General features: G+C 40.5%; 1 protein-coding gene across 1 annotated transcript in view; it reads right to left on the bottom strand.

Annotated features, from left to right (window-relative positions):
* The window catches only part of tmco3 (transmembrane and coiled-coil domains 3), a 140,155-nt gene extending 116,869 nt beyond the window's left edge, over positions 1 to 23,286 (bottom strand). Inside the window, exons 1-3 of the mRNA XM_061887471.1 lie at positions 23,257 to 23,286; positions 23,009 to 23,052; positions 13,395 to 13,431 (exon numbers count right to left, since the gene is read on the bottom strand). The gene's annotated coding sequence lies outside the window, so the exon portion shown is untranslated. The remainder of the gene's footprint in view (positions 1 to 13,394; positions 13,432 to 23,008; positions 23,053 to 23,256) is intronic.
* Between the last annotated feature and the right edge of the window lie 760 nt (positions 23,287 to 24,046).

Genomic DNA, 24,046 nt, shown 5'->3' with positions numbered 1-24,046 from the left:
TTTCCCCAACCCAGGAACATGTGATGTTATGAGCTGGGGAATATAAGAACTACACTACCCAGCATGCAACAGTAACAGCTATTTGTAATACTCGCCCGAGACATCATTGTATCCGGCCCGCCAACACCTAGAAATGCTGGGTCAATAAAGTACTTCATTCTTTCTCACTAAATCTCTTTTGTTTTCATTTTGACAGAAAAATATATGTACTTGTTGGAATTGCATACCTTTGAAACTTTATTAGTATCCAACATTGCAACAAATATTACAGTATATCAGCATACGTTTTTTTGTCTGAAATAAATTCTTAAATATCTGCTTGACATGCACCTGGGGATAGGCCCCTCCCACCTCCAAAAACATGCACCTGGGGATAGGCCCCTCCCACCTCCAAAGACATGCACCTGGGGATAGGCCCCTCCCACCTCCAAAGACATGCACCTGGGGATAGGTTGATTGGCAACACTAAATGGTCCCTAGTGTGTGAATGTTGTCTATCTATCTGTGTTGGCCCTGTGATGAGGTGGCGACTTGTCCAGAGTGTACACTGCCTTCCGCCCGATTGTAGCTGAGATAGGCAACAGTGCCCCCTGCGACCCCAAAGGTAATAAGCGGTAGACAATGGATGGATGGATATCTGCTTGATTTCTGTTTTTACAGCAAACTACCCATCCATCCATCCATTTCCTACAGCTTGTCCCTTTCAAATGAATAAAAATGACCACACATTTTACATTGTTCTTTCCAGCATGTACAGCCCGTACCTCTGGGCCGATACTGAGGGCGACTGTGTTGAGCAGTTTGATGCATGCAAATGATAGAACATCCAGCACTGTAGAACTGTGTTTGGATATGTTTCTTGTTCTTGGTCAATGGTCAACAAAGCAAATATGTTTCTTGTTCTTGGTCAATGGTCAACAAAGCAAATATGTTTCTTGTTCTTGGTCAATGGTCAACAAAACAAATATGTTTCTTGTTCTTGGTCAATGGTCAACAAAGCAAATATGTTTCTTGTTCTTGGTCAATGGTCAACAAAGCAAATATGTTTCTTGTTCTTGGTCAATGGTCAACAAAGCAAATATGTTTCTTGTTCTTGGTCAATGGTCAACAAAGCAAATATGTTTCTTGTTCTTGGTCAATGGTCAACAAAACAAATATGTTTCTTGTTCTTGGTCAATGGTCAACAAAGCAAATATGTTTCTTGTTCTTGGTCAATGGTCAACAAAGCAAATATGTTTCTTGTTCTTGGTCAATGGTCAACAAAGCAAATATGTTTCTTGTTCTTGGTCAATGGTCAACAAAGCAAATATGTTTCTTGTTCTTGGTCAATGGTCAACAAAGCAAATATGTTTCTTGTTCTTGGTCAATGGTCAACAAAACAAATATGTTTCTTGTTCTTGGTCAATGGTCAACAAAGCAAATATGTTTCTTGTTCTTGGTCAATGGTCAACAAAGCAAATATGTTTCTTGTTCTTGGTCAATGGTCAACAAAGCAAATATGTTTCTTGTTCTTGGTCAATGGTCAACAAAGCAAATATGTTTCTTGTTCTTGGTCAATGGTCAACAAAGCAAACAAACAGTTGTACATTCATAGACTGAAAATAAAAAAATGTTGCAGACAGAAAGGGTTTAGGCTGAAGTTAAACACTTATTGCGCCTAACCTTATAAACAATGTCAAGTACAAAATAAACTTCCAAAAAGTATAAAATGTCCTTTGCACAACTTATTATAAATGCACATTCTAAACAACATGAACGTAGTTCTATGTTATACACAGGACAGGCATGTGAAATATCCCTGTGTACATATTAAATATTTGCACTAATTATATATACAATATATACAAACAATTGTACGTCTATTCTTATTTATATCCCATGTTTAGTTTTTAATTAACATTCATCATAGTATTAACTACAACGTTGATTCAAGAGTGATATATTTCTTCAAGACATTGGTCTTAAAGTGTTTTTTCAATGTGTGAATGGAAGTGGAACATTTGAAGGAATCATCCAAGCTGTTCCACAGTTGAACTCCTCGAACAGAAACACATCTACTTTTGAAGCTCCTTCTTATTTTGCTTTCTTAAAGAAAGCAGAACCTCCGAGGTCTTAGAGAGTCTCTCTGGGTTTAAATCTCACTTGTAGACTCCCAGGCAGCATGTGGTTATGAGCTTTGAAAGCCACAATAGTAGTAGTGAGCTCAACAAGATGGTGCACTTTTAATCTTTTTAATTGAATGAACAGAGCATTGGTATGGTCATGATCATTCACATCATTTACAATTCTAATCGCTTTCTTTTGAAGTAAGAATATAGAGTTGATGTTTGATTTGTAATTGTCTCCCCAGATTTCAACACAATAATTAAGATATGGGAGTATGAAAGAATTATATAACATGATAAGAGCCTTTTGATTTACAGATTTTTAATTTTATGTAACATAGCAATATTTGTTGCCATCTTTGTCTTAAGTATATTTGTGTACAGTTTCCAATTTAATTTATCATCTATATAGATTCCCCAAAATGTTATTGAACACACCCTTTCTATCTCCATATCATCAATTCTTATATGACGCTGTATGTTATTTGTCCTATTTCCAAAAATGATATATTTAGTTTTATTTAGGTTGATTGATAGTTTATTGCCATCAAACCATTGCTTTAGTATGTGGAGGTCAAGCTCTACAGTCTCTAGGAGTTGGTCAAGGTCTTGCCCAGAACAGTACGGACTTGTATCATCAGCAAAAAGAATATAGTTGAGTTTTTAAAAGATTTTAGAAATATCATTAATATACAGTAAAAACAATTTTGGTCCCAGTACAGAACCTTGGGGTACTCCTTGTGTTATGATCTTTTAGTCTGAATCTACATTGTTCATATGCACATTCTGCTCTCTGCCACCAAGATAACTGTTCAACCAATCATGAGCAAGACCTCTGACATCATACCTCTGCATCTTGTTTAAAAGTCATGTGTGATGGATGCTGTCTCTGCATCTTGTTTAAAAGTCATGTGTGATGGATGCTGTCTCTGCATCTTGTTTAAAAGTCATGTGTGATGGATGCTGTCTATGCATCTTGTTTAAAAGTCATGTGTGATGGATGCTGTCTCTGCATCTTGTTTAAAAGTCATGTGTGATGGATGCTGTCTATGCATCTTGTTTAAAAGTCATGTGTGATGGATGCTGTCTCCGCATCTTGTTTAAAAGTCATGTGTGATGGATGCTGTCTCCGCATCTTGTTTAAAAGTCATGTGTGATGGATGCTGTCTCTGCATCTTGTTTAAATGTGTGATGGATGCTGTCTCTGCATCTTGTTTAAAAGTCATGTGTGATGGATGCTGTCTCTGCATCTTGTTTAAAAGGCATGTGTGATGGATGCTGTCTCTGCATCTTGTTTAAAAGTCATGTGTGATGGATGCTGTCTCTGCATCTTGTTTAAAAGTCATGTGTGATGGATGCTGTCTCTGCATCTTGTTTAAAAGTCATGTGTGATGGATGCTGTCTCCGCATCTTGTTTAAAAGGCATGTGTGATGGATGCTGTCTCCGCATCTTGTTTAAAAGTCATGTGTGATGGATGCTGTCTCCGCATCTTGTTTAAAAGTCATGTGTGATGGATGCTGTCTCTGCATCTTGTTTAAAAGTCATGTGTGATGGATGCTGTCTCTGCATCTTGTTTAAAAGTCATGTGTGATGGAGGCTGTCTCTGCATCTTCTTGTTTAAAAGGCATGTGTGATGGATGCTGTCTCTGCATCTTGTTTAAAAGTCATGTGTGATGGATGCTGTCTCTGCATCTTGTTTAAAAGTCATGTGTGATGGATGCTGTCTCTGCATCTTGTTTAAAAGTCATGTGTGATGGATGCTGTCTCTGCATCTTGTTTAAAAGTCATGTGTGATGGATGCTGTCTCTGCATCTTGTTTAAAAGTCATGTGTGATGGATGCTGTCTCTGCATCTTGTTTAAAAGTCATGTGTGATGGATGCTGTCTCTGCATCTTGTTTAAAAGTCATGTGTGATGGATGCTGTCTCTGCATCTTGTTTAAAAGTCATGTGTGATGGATGCTGTCTCTGCATCTTGTTTAAAAGTCATGTGTGATGGATGCTGTCTCTGCATCTTGTTTAAAAGTCATGTGTGATGGATGCTGTCTCTGCATCTTGTTTAAAAGTCATGTGTGATGGATGCTGTCTCTGCATCTTGTTTAAAAGTCATGTGTGATGGATGCTGTCTCTGCATCTTGTTTAAAAGTCATGTGTGATGGATGCTGTCTCTGCATCTTGTTTAAAAGTCATGTGTGATGGATGCTGTCTCTGCATCTTGTTTAAAAGTCATGTGTGATGGATGCTGTCTCTGCATCTTGTTTAAAAGTCATGTGTGATGGATGCTGTCTCTGCATCTTGTTTAAAAGTCATGTGTGATGGATGCTGTCTCGCATCTTGTTTAAAAGTCATGTGTGATGGATGCTGTCTCTGCATCTTGTTTAAAAGTCATGTGTGATGGATGCTGTCTCCTGCATCTTGTTTAAAAGTCATGTGTGATGGATGCTGTCTCTGCATCTTGTTTAAAAGTCATGTGTGATGGATGCTGTCTCTGCATCTTGTTTAAAAGTCATGTGTGATGGATGCTGTCTCTGCATCTTGTTTAAAAGTCATGTGTGATGGATGCTGTCTCTGCATCTTGTTTAAAAGTCATGTGTGATGGATGCTGTCTCTGCATCTTGTTTAAAAGTCATGTGTGATGGATGCTGTCTCTGCATCTTGTTTAAAAGTCATGTGTGATGGATGCTGTCTCTGCATCTTGTTTAAAAGTCATGTGTGATGGATGCTGTCTCTGCATCTTGTTTAAAAGTCATGTGTGATGGATGCTGTCTCTGCATCTTGTTTAAAAGTCATGTGTGATGGATGCTGTCTCTGCATCTTGTTTAAAAGTCATGTGTGATGGATGCTGTCTCTGCATCTTGTTTAAAAGTCATGTGTGATGGATGCTGTCTCTGCATCTTGTTTAAAAGTCATGTGTGATGGATGCTGTCTCTGCATCTTGTTTAAAAGTCATGTGTGATGGATGCTGTCTCTGCATCTTGTTTAAAAGTCATGTGTGATGGATGCTGTCTCTGCATCTTGTTTAAAAGTCATGTGTGATGGATGCTGTCTCTGCATCTTGTTTAAAAGTCATGTGTGATGGATGCTGTCTCTGCATCTTGTTTAAAAGTCATGTGTGATGGATGCTGTCTCTGCATCTTGTTTAAAAGTCATGTGTGATGGATGCTGTCTCTGCATCTTGTTTAAAAGTCATGTGTGATGGATGCTGTCTCTGCATCTTGTTTAAAAGTCATGTGTGATGGATGCTGTCTCTGCATCTTGTTTAAAAGTCATGTGTGATGGATGCTGTCTCTGCATCTTGTTTAAAAGTCATGTGTGATGGATGCTGTCTCTGCATCTTGTTTAAAAGTCATGTGTGATGGATGCTGTCTCTGCATCTTGTTTAAAAGTCATGTGTGATGGATGCTGTCTCTGCATCTTGTTTAAAAGTCATGTGTGATGGATGCTGTCTCTGCATCTTGTTTAAAAGTCATGTGTGATGGATGCTGTCTGCATCTTGTTTAAAAGTCATGTGTGATGGATGCTGTCTCTGCATCTTGTTTAAAAGTCATGTGTGATGGATGCTGTCTCCGCATCTTGTTTAAAAGTCATGTGTGATGGATGCTGTCTCTGCATCTTGTTTAAAAGTCATGTGTGATGGATGCTGTCTCTGCATCTTGTTTAAAAGTCATGTGTGATGGATGCTGTCTCTGCATCTTGTTTAAAAGTCATGTGTGATGGATGCTGTCTCTGCATCTTGTTTAAAAGTCATGTGTGATGGATGCTGTCTCTGCATCTTGTTTAAAAGTCATGTGTGATGGATGCTGTCTCCTGCATCTTGTTTAAAAGTCATGTGTGATGGATGCTGTCTCTGCATCTTGTTTAAAAGTCATGTGTGATGGATGCTGTCTCTGCATCTTGTTTAAAAGTCATGTGTGATGGATGCTGTCTCTGCATCTTGTTTAAAAGTCATGTGTGATGGATGCTGTCTCTGCATCTTGTTTAAAAGTCATGTGTGATGGATGCTGTCTCTGCATCTTGTTTAAAAGTCATGTGTGATGGATGCTGTCTGCATCTTGTTTAAAAGTCATGTGTGATGGATGCTGTCTCCGCATCTTGTTTAAAAGTCATGTGTGATGGATGCTGTCTCCGCATCTTGTTTAAAAGTCATGTGTGATGGATGCTGTCTCTGCATCTTGTTTAAAAGTCATGTGTGATGGATGCTGTCTCTGCATCTTGTTTAAAAGTCATGTGTGATGGATGCTGTCTCTGCATCTTGTTTAAAAGTCATGAGTGATGGAGGCTGTCTCTGCATCTTGTTTAAAAGTCATGTGTGATGGATGCTGTCTCTGCATCTTGTTTAAAAGTCATGTGTGATGGATGCTGTCTGCATCTTGTTTAAAAGTCATGTGTGATGGATGCTGTCTCTGCATCTTGTTTAAAAGCCATGTGTGATGGATGCTGTCTCTGCATCTTGTTTAAAAGTCATGTGTGATGGATGCTGTCTCTGCATCTTGTTTAAAAGTCATGTGTGATGGATGCTGTCTCTGCATCTTGTTTAAAAGTCATGTGTGATGGATGCTGTCTCTGCATCTTGTTTAAAAGTCATGTGTGATGGATGCTGTCTCTGCATCTTGTTTAAAAGTCATGTGTGATGGATGCTGTCTCTGCATCTTGTTTAAAAGTCATGTGTGATGGATGCTGTCTCTGCATCTTGTTTAAAAGTCATGTGTGATGGATGCTGTCTCTGCATCTTGTTTAAAAGTCATGTGTGATGGATGCTGTCTCCGCATCTTGTTTAAAAGTCATGTGTGATGGATGCTGTCTCTGCATCTTGTTTAAAAGTCATATGTGATGGATGCTGTTTCTGCATCTTGTTTAAAAGTCATGTGTGATGGATGCTGTCTCTGCATCTTGTTTAAAAGTCATGTGTGATGGATGCTGTCTCTGCATCTTGTTTAAAAGTCATGTGTGATGGATGCTGTCTCTGCATCTTGTTTAAAAGTCATGTGTGATGGATGCTGTCTCTGCATCTTGTTTAAAAGTCATGTGTGATGGATGCTGTCTCTGCATCTTGTTTAAAAGTCATGTGTGATGGATGCTGTCTATGCATCTTGTTTAAAAGTCATGTGTGATGGATGCTGTCTCTGCATCTTGTTTAAAAGTCATATGTGATGGATGCTGTTTCTGCATCTTGTTTAAAAGTCATGTGTGATGGATGCTGTCTCTGCATCTTGTTTAAAAGTCATGTGTGATGGATGCTGTCTCTGCATCTTGTTTAAAAGTCATGTGTGATGGATGCTGTCTCTGCATCTTGTTTAAAAGTCATGTGTGATGGATGCTGTCTGCATCTTGTTTAAAAGTCATGTGTGATGGATGCTGTCTCTGCATCTTGTTTAAAAGTCATGTGTGATGGATGCTGTCTCTGCATCTTGTTTAAAAGTCATGTGTGATGGATGCTGTCTCTGCATCTTGTTTAAAAGCCATGTGTGATGGATGCTGTCTCTGCATCTTGTTTAAAAGTCATGTGTGATGGATGCTGTCTCTGCATCTTGTTTAAAAGTCATGTGTGATGGATGCTGTCTCTGCATCTTGTTTAAAAGTCATGTGTGATGGATGCTGTCTCTGCATCTTGTTTAAAAGCCATGTGTGATGGATGCTGTCTCTGCATCTTGTTTAAAAGTCATGTGTGATGGATGCTGTCTCTGCATCTTGTTTAAAAGTCATGTGTGATGGATGCTGTCTCTGCATCTTGTTTAAAAGTCATGTGTGATGGATGCTGTCTCTGCATCTTGTTTAAAAGTCATGTGTGATGGATGCTGTCTCTGCATCTTGTTTAAAAGTCATGTGTGATGGATGCTGTCTATGCATCTTGTTTAAAAGTCATGTGTGATGGATGCTGTCTCTGCATCTTGTTTAAAAGTCATATGTGATGGATGCTGTTTCTGCATCTTGTTTAAAAGTCATGTGTGATGGATGCTGTCTCTGCATTTTGTTTAAAAGTCATGTGTGATGGATGCTGTCTCTGCATCTTGTTTAAAAGTCATGTGTGATGGATGCTGTCTCTGCATTTTGTTTAAAAGTCATGTGTGATGGATGCTGTCTCTGCATCTTGTTTAAAAGTCATGTGTGATGGATGCTGTCTCTGCATCTTGTTTAAAAGTCATGTGTGATGGATGCTGTCTCTGCATCTTCTTTAAAAGTCATGTGTGATGGATGCTGTCTCTGCATCTTGTTTAAAAGTCATGTGTGATGGATGCTGTCTCTGCATCTTGTTTAAAAGTCATGTGTGATGGATGCTGTCTCCGCATCTTGTTTAAAAGTCATGTGTGATGGATGCTGTCTCTGCATCTTGTTTAAAAGTCATGTGTGATGGATGCTGTCTCTGCATCTTGTTTAAAAGTCATGTGTGATTGATGCTGTCTCTGCATCTTGTTTAAAAGTCATGTGTGATGGATGCTGTCTCTGCATCTTGTTTAAAAGTCATGTGTGATGGATGCTGTCTCTGCATCTTGTTTAAAAGTCATGTGTGATGGATGCTGTCTATGCATCTTGTTTAAAAGTCATGTGTGATGGATGCTGTCTCTGCATCTTGTTTAAAAGTCATGTGTGATGGATGCTGTCTCTGCATCTTGTTTAAAAGTCATATGTGATGGATGCTGTTTCTGCATCTTGTTTAAAAGTCATGTGTGATGGATGCTGTCTCTGCATTTTGTTTAAAAGTCATGTGTGATGGATGCTGTCTCTGCATCTTGTTTAAAAGTCATGTGTGATGGATGCTGTCTCTGCATCTTGTTTAAAAGTCATGTGTGATGGATGCTGTCTCTGCATCTTGTTTAAAAGTCATGTGTGATGGATGCTGTCTCTGCATCTTGTTTAAAAGTCATGTGTGATGGATGCTGTCTATGCATCTTGTTTAAAAGTCATGTGTGATGGATGCTGTCTCTGCATCTTGTTTAAAAGTCATGTGTGATGGATGCTGTCTCCGCATCTTGTTTAAAAGTCATGTGTGATGGATGCTGTCTCTGCATCTTGTTTAAAAGTCATGTGTGATGGATGCTGTCTCTGCATCTTGTTTAAAAGTCATGTGTGATGGATGCTGTCTCTGCATCTTGTTTAAAAGTCATGTGTGATGGATGCTGTCTGCATCTTGTTTAAAAGTCATGTGTGATGGATGCTGTCTCTGCATCTTGTTTAAAAGTCATGTGTGATGGATGCTGTCTGCATCTTGTTTAAAAGTCATGTGTGATGGATGCTGTCTCTGCATCTTGTTTAAAAGCCATGTGTGATGGATGCTGTCTCTGCATCTTGTTTAAAAGTCATGTGTGATGGATGCTGTCTCTGCATCTTGTTTAAAAGTCATGTGTGATGGATGCTGTCTCTGCATCTTGTTTAAAAGTCATGTGTGATGGATGCTGTCTCTGCATCTTGTTTAAAAGTCATGTGTGATGGATGCTGTCTCTGCATCTTTTTTAAAAGTCATGTGTGATGGATGCTGTCTATGCATCTTGTTTAAAAGTCATGTGTGATGGATGCTGTCTCTGCATCTTGTTTAAAAGTCATATGTGATGGATGCTGTCTTCTGCATCTTGTTTAAAAGTCATGTGTGATGGATGCTGTCTCTGCATTTTGTTTAAAAGTCATGTGTGATGGATGCTGTCTCTGCATCTTGTTTAAAAGTCATGTGTGATGGATGCTGTCTCTGCATCTTGTTTAAAAGTCATGTGTGATGGATGCTGTCTCTGCATCTTGTTTAAAAGTCATGTGTGATGGATGCTGTCTATGCATCTTGTTTAAAAGTCATGTGTGATGGATGCTGTCTCTGCATCTTGTTTAAAAGTCATGTGTGATGGATGCTGTCTCTGCATCTTGTTTAAAAGTCATGTGTGATGGATGCTGTCTCTGCATCTTGTTTAAAAGTCATATGTGATGGATGCTGTCTTCTGCATCTTGTTTAAAAGTCATGTGTGATGGATGCTGTCTCTGCATCTTGTTTAAAAGTCATGTGTGATGGATGCTGTCTCTGCATCTTGTTTAAAAGTCATGTGTGATGGATGCTGTCTGCATCTTGTTTAAAAGTCATGTGTGATGGATGCTGTCTCTGCATCTTGTTTAAAAGTCATGTGTGATGGATGCTGTCTCTGCATCTTGTTTAAAAGTCATGTGTGATGGATGCTGTCTATGCATCTTGTTTAAAAGTCATGTGTGATGGATGCTGTCTCTGCATCTTGTTTAAAAGTCATATGTGATGGATGCTGTTTCTGCATCTTGTTTAAAAGTCATGTGTGATGGATGCTGTCTCTGCATCTTGTTTAAAAGTCATGTGTGATGGATGCTGTCTCTGCATCTTGTTTAAAAGTCATGTGTGATGGATGCTGTCTCTGCATCTTGTTTAAAAGTCATGTGTGATGGATGCTGTCTGCATCTTGTTTAAAAGTCATGTGTGATGGATGCTGTCTCTGCATCTTGTTTAAAAGTCATGTGTGATGGATGCTGTCTGCATCTTGTTTAAAAGTCATGTGTGATGGATGCTGTCTCTGCATCTTGTTTAAAAGCCATGTGTGATGGATGCTGTCTCTGCATCTTGTTTAAAAGTCATGTGTGATGGATGCTGTCTCTGCATCTTGTTTAAAAGTCATGTGTGATGGATGCTGTCTCTGCATCTTGTTTAAAAGTCATGTGTGATGGATGCTGTCTCTGCATCTTGTTTAAAAGTCATGTGTGATGGATGCTGTCTATGCATCTTGTTTAAAAGTCATGTGTGATGGATGCTGTCTCTGCATCTTGTTTAAAAGTCATATGTGATGGATGCTGTTTCTGCATCTTGTTTAAAAGTCATGTGTGATGGATGCTGTCTCTGCATTTTGTTTAAAAGTCATGTGTGATGGATGCTGTCTCTGCATCTTGTTTAAAAGTCATGTGTGATGGATGCTGTCTCTGCATTTTGTTTAAAAGTCATGTGTGATGGATGCTGTCTCTGCATCTTGTTTAAAAGTCATGTGTGATGGATGCTGTCTCTGCATCTTGTTTAAAAGTCATGTGTGATGGATGCTGTCTCTGCATCTTCTTTAAAAGTCATGTGTGATGGATGCTGTCTCTGCATCTTGTTTAAAAGTCATGTGTGATGGATGCTGTCTCTGCATCTTGTTTAAAAGTCATGTGTGATGGATGCTGTCTCTGCATCTTGTTTAAAAGTCATGTGTGATGGATGCTGTCTCTGCATCTTGTTTAAAAGTCATGTGTGATGGATGCTGTCTGCATCTTGTTTAAAAGTCATGTGTGATGGATGCTGTCTCTGCATCTTGTTTAAAAGTCATGTGTGATGGATGCTGTCTCTGCATCTTGTTTAAAAGTCATGTGTGATGGATGCTGTCTCTGCATCTTGTTTAAAAGTCATGTGTGATGGATGCTGTCTCTGCATCTTGTTTAAAAGTCATGTGTGATGGATGCTGTCTGCATCTTGTTTAAAAGTCATGTGTGATGGATGCTGTCTCTGCATCTTGTTTAAAAGTCATGTGTGATGGATGCTGTTTCTGCATCTTGTTTAAAAGTCATGTGTGATGGATGCTGTCTCTGCATCTTGTTTAAAAGTCATGTGTGATGGATGCTGTCTCTGCATCTTGTTTAAAAGTCATGTGTGATGGATGCTGTCTCCGCATCTTGTTTAAAAGTCATGTGTGATGGATGCTGTCTCTGCATCTTGTTTAAAAGCCATGTGTGATGGATGCTGTCTCTGCATCTTGTTTAAAAGTCATGTGTGATGGATGCTGTCTCTGCATCTTGTTTAAAAGTCATGTGTGATGGATGCTGTCTCTGCATCTTGTTTAAAAGTCATGTGTGATGGATGCTGTCTCTGCATCTTGTTTAAAAGTCATGTGTGATGGATGCTGTCTATGCATCTTGTTTAAAAGTCATGTGTGATGGATGCTGTCTCTGCATCTTGTTTAAAAGTCATATGTGATGGATGCTGTTTCTGCATCTTGTTTAAAAGTCATGTGTGATGGATGCTGTCTCTGCATTTTGTTTAAAAGTCATGTGTGATGGATGCTGTCTCTGCATCTTGTTTAAAAGTCATGTGTGATGGATGCTGTCTCTGCATTTTGTTTAAAAGTCATGTGTGATGGATGCTGTCTCTGCATCTTGTTTAAAAGTCATGTGTGATGGATGCTGTCTCTGCATCTTGTTTAAAAGTCATGTGTGATGGATGCTGTCTCTGCATCTTGTTTAAAAGTCATGTGTGATGGATGCTGTCTCTGCATCTTGTTTAAAAGTCATGTGTGCTGGATGCTGTCTGCATCTTGTTTAAAAGTCATGTGTGATGGATGCTGTCTGCATCTTGTTTAAAAGTCATGTGTGATGGATGCTGTCTCTGCATCTTGTTTAAAAGTCATGTGTGATGGATGCTGTCTCTGCATCTTGTTTAAAAGTCATGTGTGATGGATGCTGTCTCTGCATCTTGTTTAAAAGTCATGTGTGATGGATGCTGTCTCTGCATCTTGTTTAAAAGTCATGTGTGATGGATGCTGTCTCTGCATCTTGTTTAAAAGGCATGTGTGATGGATGCTGTCTCTGCATCTTGTTTAAAAGTCATGTGTGATGGATGCTGTCTCTGCATCTTGTTTAAAAGTCATGTGTGATGGATGCTGTCTCTGCATCTTGTTTAAAAGTCATGTGTGATGGATGCTGTCTCTGCATCTTGTTTAAAAGGCATGTGTGATGGATGCTGTCTCTGCATCTTGTTTAAAAGTCATGTGTGATGGATGCTGTCTCTGCATCTTGTTTAAAAGTCATGTGTGATGGATGCTGTCTCTGCATCTTGTTTAAAAGTCATGTGTGATGGATGCTGTCTCTGCATCTTGTTTAAAAGGCATGTGTGATGGATGCTGTCTCTGCATCTTGTTTAAAAGTCATGTGTGATGGATGCTGTCTCTGCATCTTGTTTAAAAGTCATGTGTGATGGATGCTGTCTCTGCATCTTGTTTAAAAGTCATGTGTGATGGATGCTGTCTCTGCATCTTGTTTAAAAGGCATGTGTGATGGATGCTGTCTCCGCATCTTGTTTAAAAGTCATGTGTGATGGATGCTGTCTCCGCATCTTGTTTAAAAGTCATGTGTGATGGATGCTGTCTCTGCATCTTGTTTAAAAGTCATGTGTGATGGATGCTGTCTCTGCATCTTGTTTAAAAGTCATGTGTGATGGAGGCTGTCTCTGCATCTTGTTTAAAAGGCATGTGTGATGGATGCTGTCAAAGGCCTTGCTCAGGTCAATAAAAACAGCAACAGCAAAGTCCTTCTTATCAATTGCAGTGCTTACCTCCTCAACTAGTTCCATCACTGCCATGGAAGTGGACCTGTTAGATCGAAAACCGTATTAGTGTTCATTTAGCAAGTGATGCTTATCAATAAAATGGTCAAGTTTTGACACAAATAATATTTCAAGGACTTTTGAACATTGTGAGAGTAAAGAAATAGGCCTATAGTTGGTGAACTGATGCTTATCTCCACTTTTGAAGATGGGAATGACTTTTGCCGTTTTCGTTTTCTATGGGAAGACACCTTTTATAAAAGAAATATTGCAAATATAAGCGAAGGGAACAGCTATAAAATCAACAACTTCCTTGATCAGAGAAAAGTCCAAGTCACAGCAGTCTGTTTGTCTGAGAATTTACAATTGATTTGATTTCACTTTCATTAACGGGGGAAATAAAAACGATTCTAAATTGTTTTGAATGGTTTGTTCATTACATTTTGCACAGTTTTCAGGTTGTACAATTTCATTTGGTAGATTAGGTCCAACATTTACAAAAAAAGTTGTTAAAAGCATCCATTATTCCTTTAGGGTCATTTATAGTTAGATTATTTTCTATAAAATAGCTAGGATGTTCCATATGTGTCATGTCTTTTTTTTAATGATACCATTTCAAACTTTCCACGTACCCTGGATGCTATTTTGATGTTGTTCTAATAGGTTACAGTAATATGTTCGCTTGCAGTGCTTTATTATTTGTGTTAACTTATTTTGGTACGTTTTATATTTGTGTTCAGTTTCTTTGGTTCTGTACTTTAAATATCTTCTGTAAAGATCATTTTTCTTTTTGCAAGACTTCAGTATTCCTCTTGTGATCCACGGTTTGTCTTTAACGCTGCTGTCTTTAATGACATCTTTTTTAATTGGACAGTGCTTATCGTACAGTTTTATGAAAATATTAGGGAAAGTTTCATATGCCTGATCCGGGTCTATGGAGGTATAAACCTCCCTCCAGTCTTGGACACATAACTCAGTTCAGTACATATTCCCTACAATTGACCACTAAATGGTAACACCCCAATAAGTCGGGGTCCACCTTCATCAATTCATGGTAAAGCTGCCAGCTTTTTCCGTAAAAATGTTGTAAAAAACAAACAAAACAAAAAAACACTATTTTACAGTAACATTTTGTAAATGTAAAGTTTTACTATAAAATCGACAGTCTACTTAAGACAATTTATATAATTAACAATGAAATCCAGATCCACATTAATCCCTGTTACAGGCGGCCCCATAACTGCCATGGGGCCCCCAATTAAAACCAGTTTGAAATTCCTATTTTTCTATATTTCTTAACATCGGGAGAATGTTGTAAAATTGGTGTTTGAGTGACAGTGTTTGCAAACATAGAAACAATGAGCAATTATGGGTGTAAAAGGGCTATAACATAAAATGCAACATAAATAATGACTTACTGTACATATATTAAATTGGATGGGATGTGCATAAAACCTGCTTCTGTCATGCAATGTTTATTTATCTGAAAGGTGGAGCAGATATGTGTAGAATAATCAAATGTACTTCTAATGTATATACTTGTTCTTATGCTATGGTAACTGACTATGTTCTCTGCTGGCTGTACATATTTATAATGTATATACTTGTTCTTATGCTATGGTAACTGACTATGTTCTCTGCTGGCTGTACATATTTATAATGTATATACTTGTTCTTATGCTATGGTAACTGACTATGTTCTCTGCTGGCTGTACATATCCTACTAAGTCACACCTACACTCTTTCAATGTCCACATTTCTCTGTTGATGCAATTGTTGATGACTGAAGTTCTGATATCAAGCAAAGCTCCTCATTGTAAATAATGTCAATAATTCAATGTATATACTATGATGATTAACTTGTGTGATGACTGTATTATGTTGATAGTATATATTTGTACCATGAATTGATTAACGTGGACCCCGACTTAAACAAGTTGAAAAACGTATTGGGGTGTTACCATTTAGTGGTCAATTGTACGGAATATGTACTGTACTGTGCAATCTACTAATAAAAGTATCAATCAATCAATACTGTTTCACATGTTGCAAGCCAACAGGTCCTTTGTTTACCTGTGCTGCAGGCAGCAAGGAAAAGGGCGTGGTTAGCCACCACTGGTGCTGCCTTCACTGTCATCTGGAGAAACTGTCAAATTCTAACTCATCTATGATTGAGAATTGGGAAGATATTTAATAAATTGGGAGATAATACAAACTCTTTACTACTCTTACCAAATAGCATTACTTTAGTTTTACTGAGATTCAAGGATAGTCTGTTTTTGTCAAACCATCTATATTCGATGGTAGCAGATTTTAGATTGCTTTGTGTATCATTTTAGCTGTTTGCATCCATCCATCTTCTTCCGCTTATCCGAGGTCGGGTCGCGGGGGCAGCAGCCTAAGCAGGGAAGCCCAGACTTCCCTCTCCCAGCCACTTCTTCTAGGTCTTCCCAGGGATCTCGAGGCGTTCCCAGGCCAGCTGGGAGACATAGTCTTCCCAACGTGTTCTGGGTCTTCCCCGTGGCCTCCTACCGGTTGGACGTGCCCTAAACACCTTCCTAGGGAGGCGTTCGGGTGGCATCCTGACCAGATGCCCGAACCACCTCATCTGGCTCCTCTCCATGTGGAGGAGCAGCGGCTTTACTTTGAGTTCCTCCTGGATGGCAGAGCTTCTCATGGACCCTATCTCTAAGGGAGAGACCCGCCACCCGGCGGAGGAAACTCATTTGGGCCGCTTGTACCCGTGATCTTGTCCTTTCGGTCATGACCCAAAGCTTATGACCATAGGTGAGGATGGGAACGTAGATCCATCCATCCATTTTCTACCGCTTATTCCCTTTTAGGGTCGCTGGCGCCTATCCCAGCTACAATCGGGCGGAAGGCGGGGTACACCCTGGACAAGTCGCCACCTCATCGCAGATCGACCGGTAAATTGAGAGCTTTGCCTTCCGGCTCAGCTCCTTCTTCACCACAACAGATCGGTACAACGTCCGCATTACTGAAGACACTGCACCGATCCGCCTGTCGATCTCGCGATCCACTCTTCCCTCATTCGTGAACAAGACTCCTAGGTACTTGAACTCCTCCACTTGGGGCAGGGTCTCCTCCCCAACCCGGAGATGGCACTCCACCCTTTTCCGGACGAGAACCATGGACTCGGACTTGGAGATGCTGATTCTCATTCCGGTCGCTTCACACTCGGCTGCGAACCGATCCAGTGAGAGCTGAAGATCCTGGCCGGATGAAACCATCAGGACCACATCATCTGCAAAAAGCAGAGACCTAATCCCGCAGTCACCAAACCAGAACCCCTCAACGCCTTGACTGCGCCTAGAAATTCTGTCCATAAAAGTTATGAACAGAATCGGTGACAAAGGACAGCCTTGGCGGAGTCCAACCCTCACTGGAAACGTGTCCGACTTACTGCCGGCAATGCGGACCAAGTTCTGACACTGATCATACAGGGAGTGGACTATGTTCTGACACTGATCATACAGGGAGTGGACTATGTTCTGACACTGATCATACAGGGAGTGGACTATGTTCTGACACTGATCGTACAAGGAGTGGACTATGTTCTGACACTGATCATACAGGGAGTGGACTATGTTCTGACACTGATCATACAGGGAGAGGACTACGTTCTGACACTGATCATACAGGGAGTGGACTATGTCCTGGCACTGATCATACAGGGAGTGGACTATGTTCTGACACTGATCATACAGGGAGTGGACTATGTTCTGACACTGATCATACAGGGAGTGGACTATGTTCTGACACTGATCATACAGGGAGAGGACTATGTTCGGACACTGATCATACAGGGAGCGGACTATGTTCTGACACTGATCATACAGGGAGCGGACTATGTTCTGACACTGATCATACAGGGAGTGGACTATGTTCTGACACTGATCATACAGGGAGTGGACTATGTTCTGACACTGATCATACAGGGAGTGGACTATGTTCTGACACTGATCATACAGGGAGTGGACCACCTTGCTGTTGTAGCTGTTTGCAAATTCACATATTAGTAGTACAAGGGAGTCATTTCATTTAGAGATAAAGGAGGACTGACATGTAATTGTTAGTGGATTACAGCGAGAGGTTCTAATTACGGATTTTCCTTAAACTCAGCATGATTAAATGGACAAGAAGTGAGTGAGAGTTGTCATTATTACATGATGTGCTTGAATGCACCGTGTGGGCAAGTCAGTGTGAAATATTCCACCGAAGTCTTCAAGTGTATCTTGATTCCTTAGCCGCACTTGGCGGTGTCCTTCAAGTGTATCCTTAGCCGCACTTGACGGTGTCCTTCAAGTGTATCCTTAGCCGCACTTGGCGGTGTCCTTCAAGTGTATCCTTAGCTGTACTCGACGGTGTCCTTCAAGTGTATCCTTAGCTGTACTTGACGGTGTCCTTCAAGTGTATCCTTAGCCGCACTTGGCGGTGTCCTTCAAGTGTATCCTTAGCTGTACTCGACGGTGTCCTTCAAGTGTATCCTTAGCTGTACTTGACGGTGTCCTTCAAGTGTATCCTTAGCTGTACTTGACGGTGTCCTTCAAGTGTATCCTTAGCTGTACTTGACGGTGTCCTTCAAGTGTATCCTTAGCCGCACTTGACGGTGTCCTTCAAGTGTATCCTTAGCTGTACTTGACGGTGTCCTTCAAGTGTATCCTTAGCCGCACTTGACGGTGTCCTTCAAGTGTATCCTTAGCCGCACTTGGCGGTGTCCTTCAAGTGTATCCTTAGCTGTACTTGACGGTGTCCTTCAAGTGTATCCTTAGCCGCACTTGACGGTGTCCTTCAAGTGTATCCTTAGCCGCACTTGGCGGTGTCCTTCAAGTGTATCCTTAGCTGTACTTGACGGTGTCCTTCAAGTGTATCCTTAGCTGTACTTGACGGTGTCCTTCAAGTGTATCCTTAGCCGCACTTGACGGTGTCCTTCAAGTGTATCCTTAGCTGTACTTGACGGTGTCCTTCAAGTGTATCCTTAGCTGTACTTGACGGTGTCCTTCAAGTGTATCCTTAGCCGCACTTGACGGTGTCCTTCAAGTGTATCCTTAGCTGTACTTGACGGTGTCCTTCAAGTGTATCCTTAGCTGTACTTGATGGTGTCCTTCAAGTGTATCCTTAGCCGCACTTGGCGGTGTCCTTCAAGTGTATCCTTAGCTGTACTCGACGGTGTCCTTCAAGTGTATCCTTAGCTGTACTTGACGGTGTCCTTCAAGTGTATCCTTAGCCGCACTTGACGGTGTCCTTCAAGTGTATCCTTAGCCGCACTTGACGGTGTCCTTCAAGTGTATCCTTAGCCGCACTTGACGGTGTCCTTCAAGTGTATCCTTAGCTGTACTCGACGGTGTCCTTCAAGTGTATCCTTAGCTGTACTTGACGGTGTCCTTCAAGTGTATCCTTAGCTGTACTTGACGGTGTCCTTCAAGTGTATCCTTAGCTGTACTTGACGGTGTCCTTCAAGTGTATCCTTAGCTGTACTTGACGGTGTCCTTCAAGTGTATCCTTAGCCGTACTTGACGGTGTCCTTCAAGTGTATCCTTAGCTGTACTTGACGGTGTCCTTCAAGTGTATCCTTAGCCGTACTTGACGGTGTCCTTCAAGTGTATCCTTAGCTGTACTCGACGGTGTCCTTCAAGTGTATCCTTAGCTGTACTTGACGGTGTCCTTCAAGTGTATCCTTAGCTGTACTTGACGGTGTCCTTCAAGTGTATCCTTAGCTGTACTCGACGGTGTCCTTCAAGTGTATCCTTAGCTGTACTTGACGGTGTCCTTCAAGTGTATCCTTAGCTGTACTCGACGGTGTCCTTCAAGTGTATCCTTAGCCGCACCAGATGGAGAGCTTTCCCCGGACTGTCTCACCTATTAATGTGTTTTGTTTGTTAAATATATATATAACTTATATAAATAACAAAGTTACATGTTTATGTGGCAAAATGCAGCTCCACACTGCTGTGGCTTCAACATATCATTAACACCAGCTGGATTATGATTTTCTTTAATAACAGTGTCCTGCAAAACAGTGCAAATTGTGAGACTGTGAGTCCACTTGGGTCGCGGGATTCTCACTTTGGAGGCGTCACAGTTGTGATGTTTGACATAATAAACCACAGTTTCATTGTACAAACAACGTGTTACATTTGGGTGTGATGGTACAGAGTTTAAACCAAATCTTCATACTAATTATCATATTCATTTCTTCATTGGTCTCACATGTACTGACAATGGTGTGCTCAAATGAACAATAATCCTTTTTTTATATGCAAAATATACAGTCAATTTACAGAAACTACATTTTACAGGATGTCCCTAAACACACCTTGCATCCAAAATGGCTGCTTCAATCCACGCGGTTGATTGATTGATTGGTTGATTGATACTTTTATTAGTAGATTGCACAGTTCAGTACATATTCCGTACAATTGACCACTAAATGGTAACACCCCAATAAGTTTTTCAACTTGTTTAAGTCGGGGTCCACCTTCATCAATTCATGGTACAAATATATACTATCAGCATAATACAGTCATCACACAAGTTAATCATCATAGTATATACATTGAATTATTGACATTATTTACAATCCGGGGGGTGGGATGAGGAGCTTTGGTTGATATCAGAACTTCAGTCATCAACAATTGCATCAACAGAGAAATGTGGACATTGAAACAGTGTAGGTCTTATTTAGTAGGATATGTACAGCCAGCAGAGAACATAGTGAGTTCACATAGCATAAGAACAAGTATATACTTTAGAAGTACATTTGAGTTGTTTACAATCCGGGGGGATGGGATGTGAATGGAGGAGGGTATTAGTAAAGTGTTGAAGTTGCCTGGAGGTGTTGTTTTAGAGCGCTTTTGAAGGAGGATAGAGATGCACTTACTTTTACACCTGTTGGGAGTGCATTCCACATTGATGTGGCATAGAAAGAGAATGACTTAAGACCTTTGTTAGATCGAAATCTGGGTTTAATGTGGTTTGTGGAGCTCCCCCTGGTGTTGTGGTTATGGCGCTCATTTACATTAAGGAAGTAGTTTGACATGTACTTCGGTATCAAGGAGGTGTAGCGGATTTTATAGACTAGGCTCAGTGCAAGTTGTTTGACTCTGTCCTCCACCCTGAGCCAGCCCGCTTTGGAGAAGTGGGTTGGAGTGAGGTGTGATCTGGGGTGGAGGTCTAAAAGTAGCTAGCTTATTCTGGGATGTTTGGAGTCTAGTTTTGAGGGTTTTGGAGGTGCTGGGGTACCAGGAGGTGCAAGTGTAATCGAAGAAGGGTTGAATGAGAGTTAAATAAATAAATGGGTTGTTCTTGTATAGCGCTTTTCTACCTTCAAGGTACTCAAAGCGCTTTGACACTACTTCCACATTTACCCATTCACACACCCATTCACACACTGATGGAGGGAGCTGCCATGCAAGGCGCCAACCAGCACCCATCAGGAGCAAGGGTGAAGTTTCTTGCTCAGGACACAACGGACGTGACGAGGTTGGTTCTAGGTGGGATTTGAACCAGTGACCCTCGGGTTGCGCACGGCCACTCTCCCACTGCGCCACGCAGTTCCCGCTAGAATCCTCAAGGTGCTTTTGTTGACCAGAGAGGAGATTCTGTAGAGGAATCTCGTTCTTTGGTTGACCTTTTTGATGACCTTGGTTGCCATTTTATCACAGGAAAGATTAGCCTCTAGAATGGAAGCTAGGTCGGTGATCTCATCCTTCCTGGTGATAACAATGTCACCCACTTTTATAGTCAAGTCACAGACTTTAAGAAGGTTGATGTGGGACCCAAATAGGATGGGTTCCGTTTGACCTAAGTGTATGGATAGCTTGTTGTCAGCGAGCCAGGTGCAAATATTGAGGAGTTCAGCACTGAGGATTTGTTCCACCTGTGACTTGTCCTTGCCGGATACCAGCAGGGCCGAGTCATCCACAAACAGGAACAATTCACAGTGTCATGCTGATGGCATGTCATTCACGTATATTAGGAACAGTAAAGGTCCCAGTATACTCTCCTGAGGGACTCCACAGCTTACTGAGAGGGGAGGGGACACCTCTACCACCTGTTTCCTCCCCTCCAAGTAAGATTGCATCCAGCTTGATGAGGTTTCGTCGAATCCGATTGCTCGGAGCTTATCCAACAGTATAGCATGGTTAACGGTGTCAAAGGCCTTCTGAATGTCCAGCATGTCCAGCAGTATTTATAATGTCCAGCATGACCAGCAGTATTTATAATGTCCAGCATGTCCAGCAGTATTTATAATGTCCAGCATGTCCAGCAGTATTTATAATGTCCAGCATGTCCAGCAGTATTTATAATGTCCAGCATGTCCAGCAGTATTTATAATGTCCAGCATGTCCAGCAGTATTTATAATGTCCAGCATGTCCAGCAGTATTTATAATGTCCAGCATGTCCAGCAGTATTTATAATGTCCAGCATGTCCAGCAGTATTTATAATGTCCAGCATGTCCAGCAGTATTTATAATGTCCAGCATGTCCAGCAGTATTTATAATGTCCAGCATGTCCAGCAGTATTTATAATGTCCAGCATGACCAGCAGTATTTATAATGTCCAGCATGTCCAGCAGTATTTATAATGTCCAGCATGTCCAGCAGTATTTATAATGTCCAGCATGACCAGCAGTATTTATAATGTCCAGCATGACCAGCAGTATTTATAATGTCCAGCATGTCCAGCAGTATGTATAATGTCCAGCATGACCAGCAGTATTTATAATGTCCAGCATGTCCAGCAGTATTTATAATGTCCAGCATGACCAGCAGTATTTATAATGTCCAGCATGTCCAGCAGTATTTATAATGTCCAGCATGACCAGCAGTATTTATAATGTCCAGCATGTCCAGCAGTATTTATAATGTCCAGCATGACCAGCAGTATTTATAATGTCCAGCATGACCAGCAGTATTTATAATGTCCAACATGTCCAGCAGTATTTATAATGTCCAGCATGACCAGCAGTATTTATAATGTCCAGCATGACCAGCAGTATTTATAATGTCCAACATGTCCAGCAGTATTTATAATGTCCAGCATGTCCAGCAGTATTTATAATGTCCAGCATGACCAGCAGTATTTATAATGTCCAGCATGTCCAGCAGTATTTATAATGTCCAGCATGACCAGCAGTATTTATAATGTCCAGCATGTCCAGCAGTATTTATAATGTCCAGCATGTCCAGCAGTATTTATAATGTCCAGCATGACCAGCAGTATTTATAATGTCCAGCATGTCCAGCAGTATTTATAATGTCCAGCATGACCAGCAGTATTTATAATGTCCAGCATGTCCAGCAGTATTTATAATGTCCAGCATGTCCAGCAGTATTTATAATGTCCAGCATGTCCAGCAGTATTTATAATGTCCAGCATGACCATGCCGCAGTATTTGCCCGCGTCCACCTCATGTTTGATGTGGTCGGTCAGATAGAGAAGGCATGTGTCAGTGGAGTGCTTAGTTCTGAAGCCGGATTGGAATTTGATAAAGCAGGCTGTGGCCTAGCCAAGCTAGCATTAGCATTAGCATCTTAACAATAGGTGAGGACAAATATGAACAACAAACAATCACAGTGGTATGAAATATAATATTACCTGCAAATTGTGAGACTGTGAGTCCACTTGGGTCGCGGGATTCTCTAAATAACACATCAACAATCACTAATTAGTTTACACAGTAAAAGTCTGTTATTGTCTTTAAAATACCACTCTAGGATACAGTTTTGATCAATACCAATTAGCCAACCTTTTTATGTGTACGCTATTAAGTACTAATCAAAATATAAACAGTCAATATTCACTTATTAGTAATCAATCCCGGACAATACAAAAAGGTGTCTCACCAGTTTGGAGGCCTCACAGTTCTGAGAACGTCACACAGGTAAGTGCACTTCCCACTTCTCGCCAGCAACAGGCGCTGTTGCAACACTTCAGTCATATTTCACAAAGTATAATCTGTTTTCTACACCGTTTTTTGTTATAAATATCACACAAAACTTAGATATTTAACAAAGTTATAAATTATATAAATAACAAAGTTATATGTATGACTTATATAAATAACAAAGTTATATATATGACTTATATAAATAAAAAAGTTTTATATATATAACTTATATAAATAACAAAGTTATCTCCACATGCATACAATGCAGGCAGTGTGGTAATCATCTATTTAACTTATCATACGTCTTTCATTTAAAGCGTCGAGTTGAATAAAAAAACAAACTTTATCCGAAAGTCGGGTCTTGTGAATTAAAGAAAAAAGAGGCGTAAATAAAGACAGAAGAGACATCAGGACTAACTTCAAAGGCGGCACAGAGTGGACAGGTAACACCTTTTCTATTTTCTTACGTCTTTAAATCTTACTTACAACATTTGGAGTCGTGTTGAGGAGGACATGTTCACCTGCTGGCTTTGACACCCCCCCCCCACTCACCCCAGTTCTCGCCACATCATTTCACACTATATTGCCAAAAGTATTTGGCCACCTGTCTGATGAACTTCAAGTGTTGTCCCATTCCTAACGCGTATGTTTCAATATGTGTGGGTCCACCTTATGCAGCTATTACAGCTTCAACCCTTCTGGGAAGGCTGTCCACAAGGTTGCGGGGTGTGTTCATAGGAATTGTC

Source organism: Nerophis ophidion, linkage group LG25 (assembly GCF_033978795.1).
Source record: "Nerophis ophidion isolate RoL-2023_Sa linkage group LG25, RoL_Noph_v1.0, whole genome shotgun sequence".
NCBI classification, from domain to species: domain Eukaryota; kingdom Metazoa; phylum Chordata; class Actinopteri; order Syngnathiformes; family Syngnathidae; genus Nerophis; species Nerophis ophidion.
Note: the sequence above shows the minus strand (reverse complement) of the source record. Positions and strands in the feature narration are given on the sequence as shown.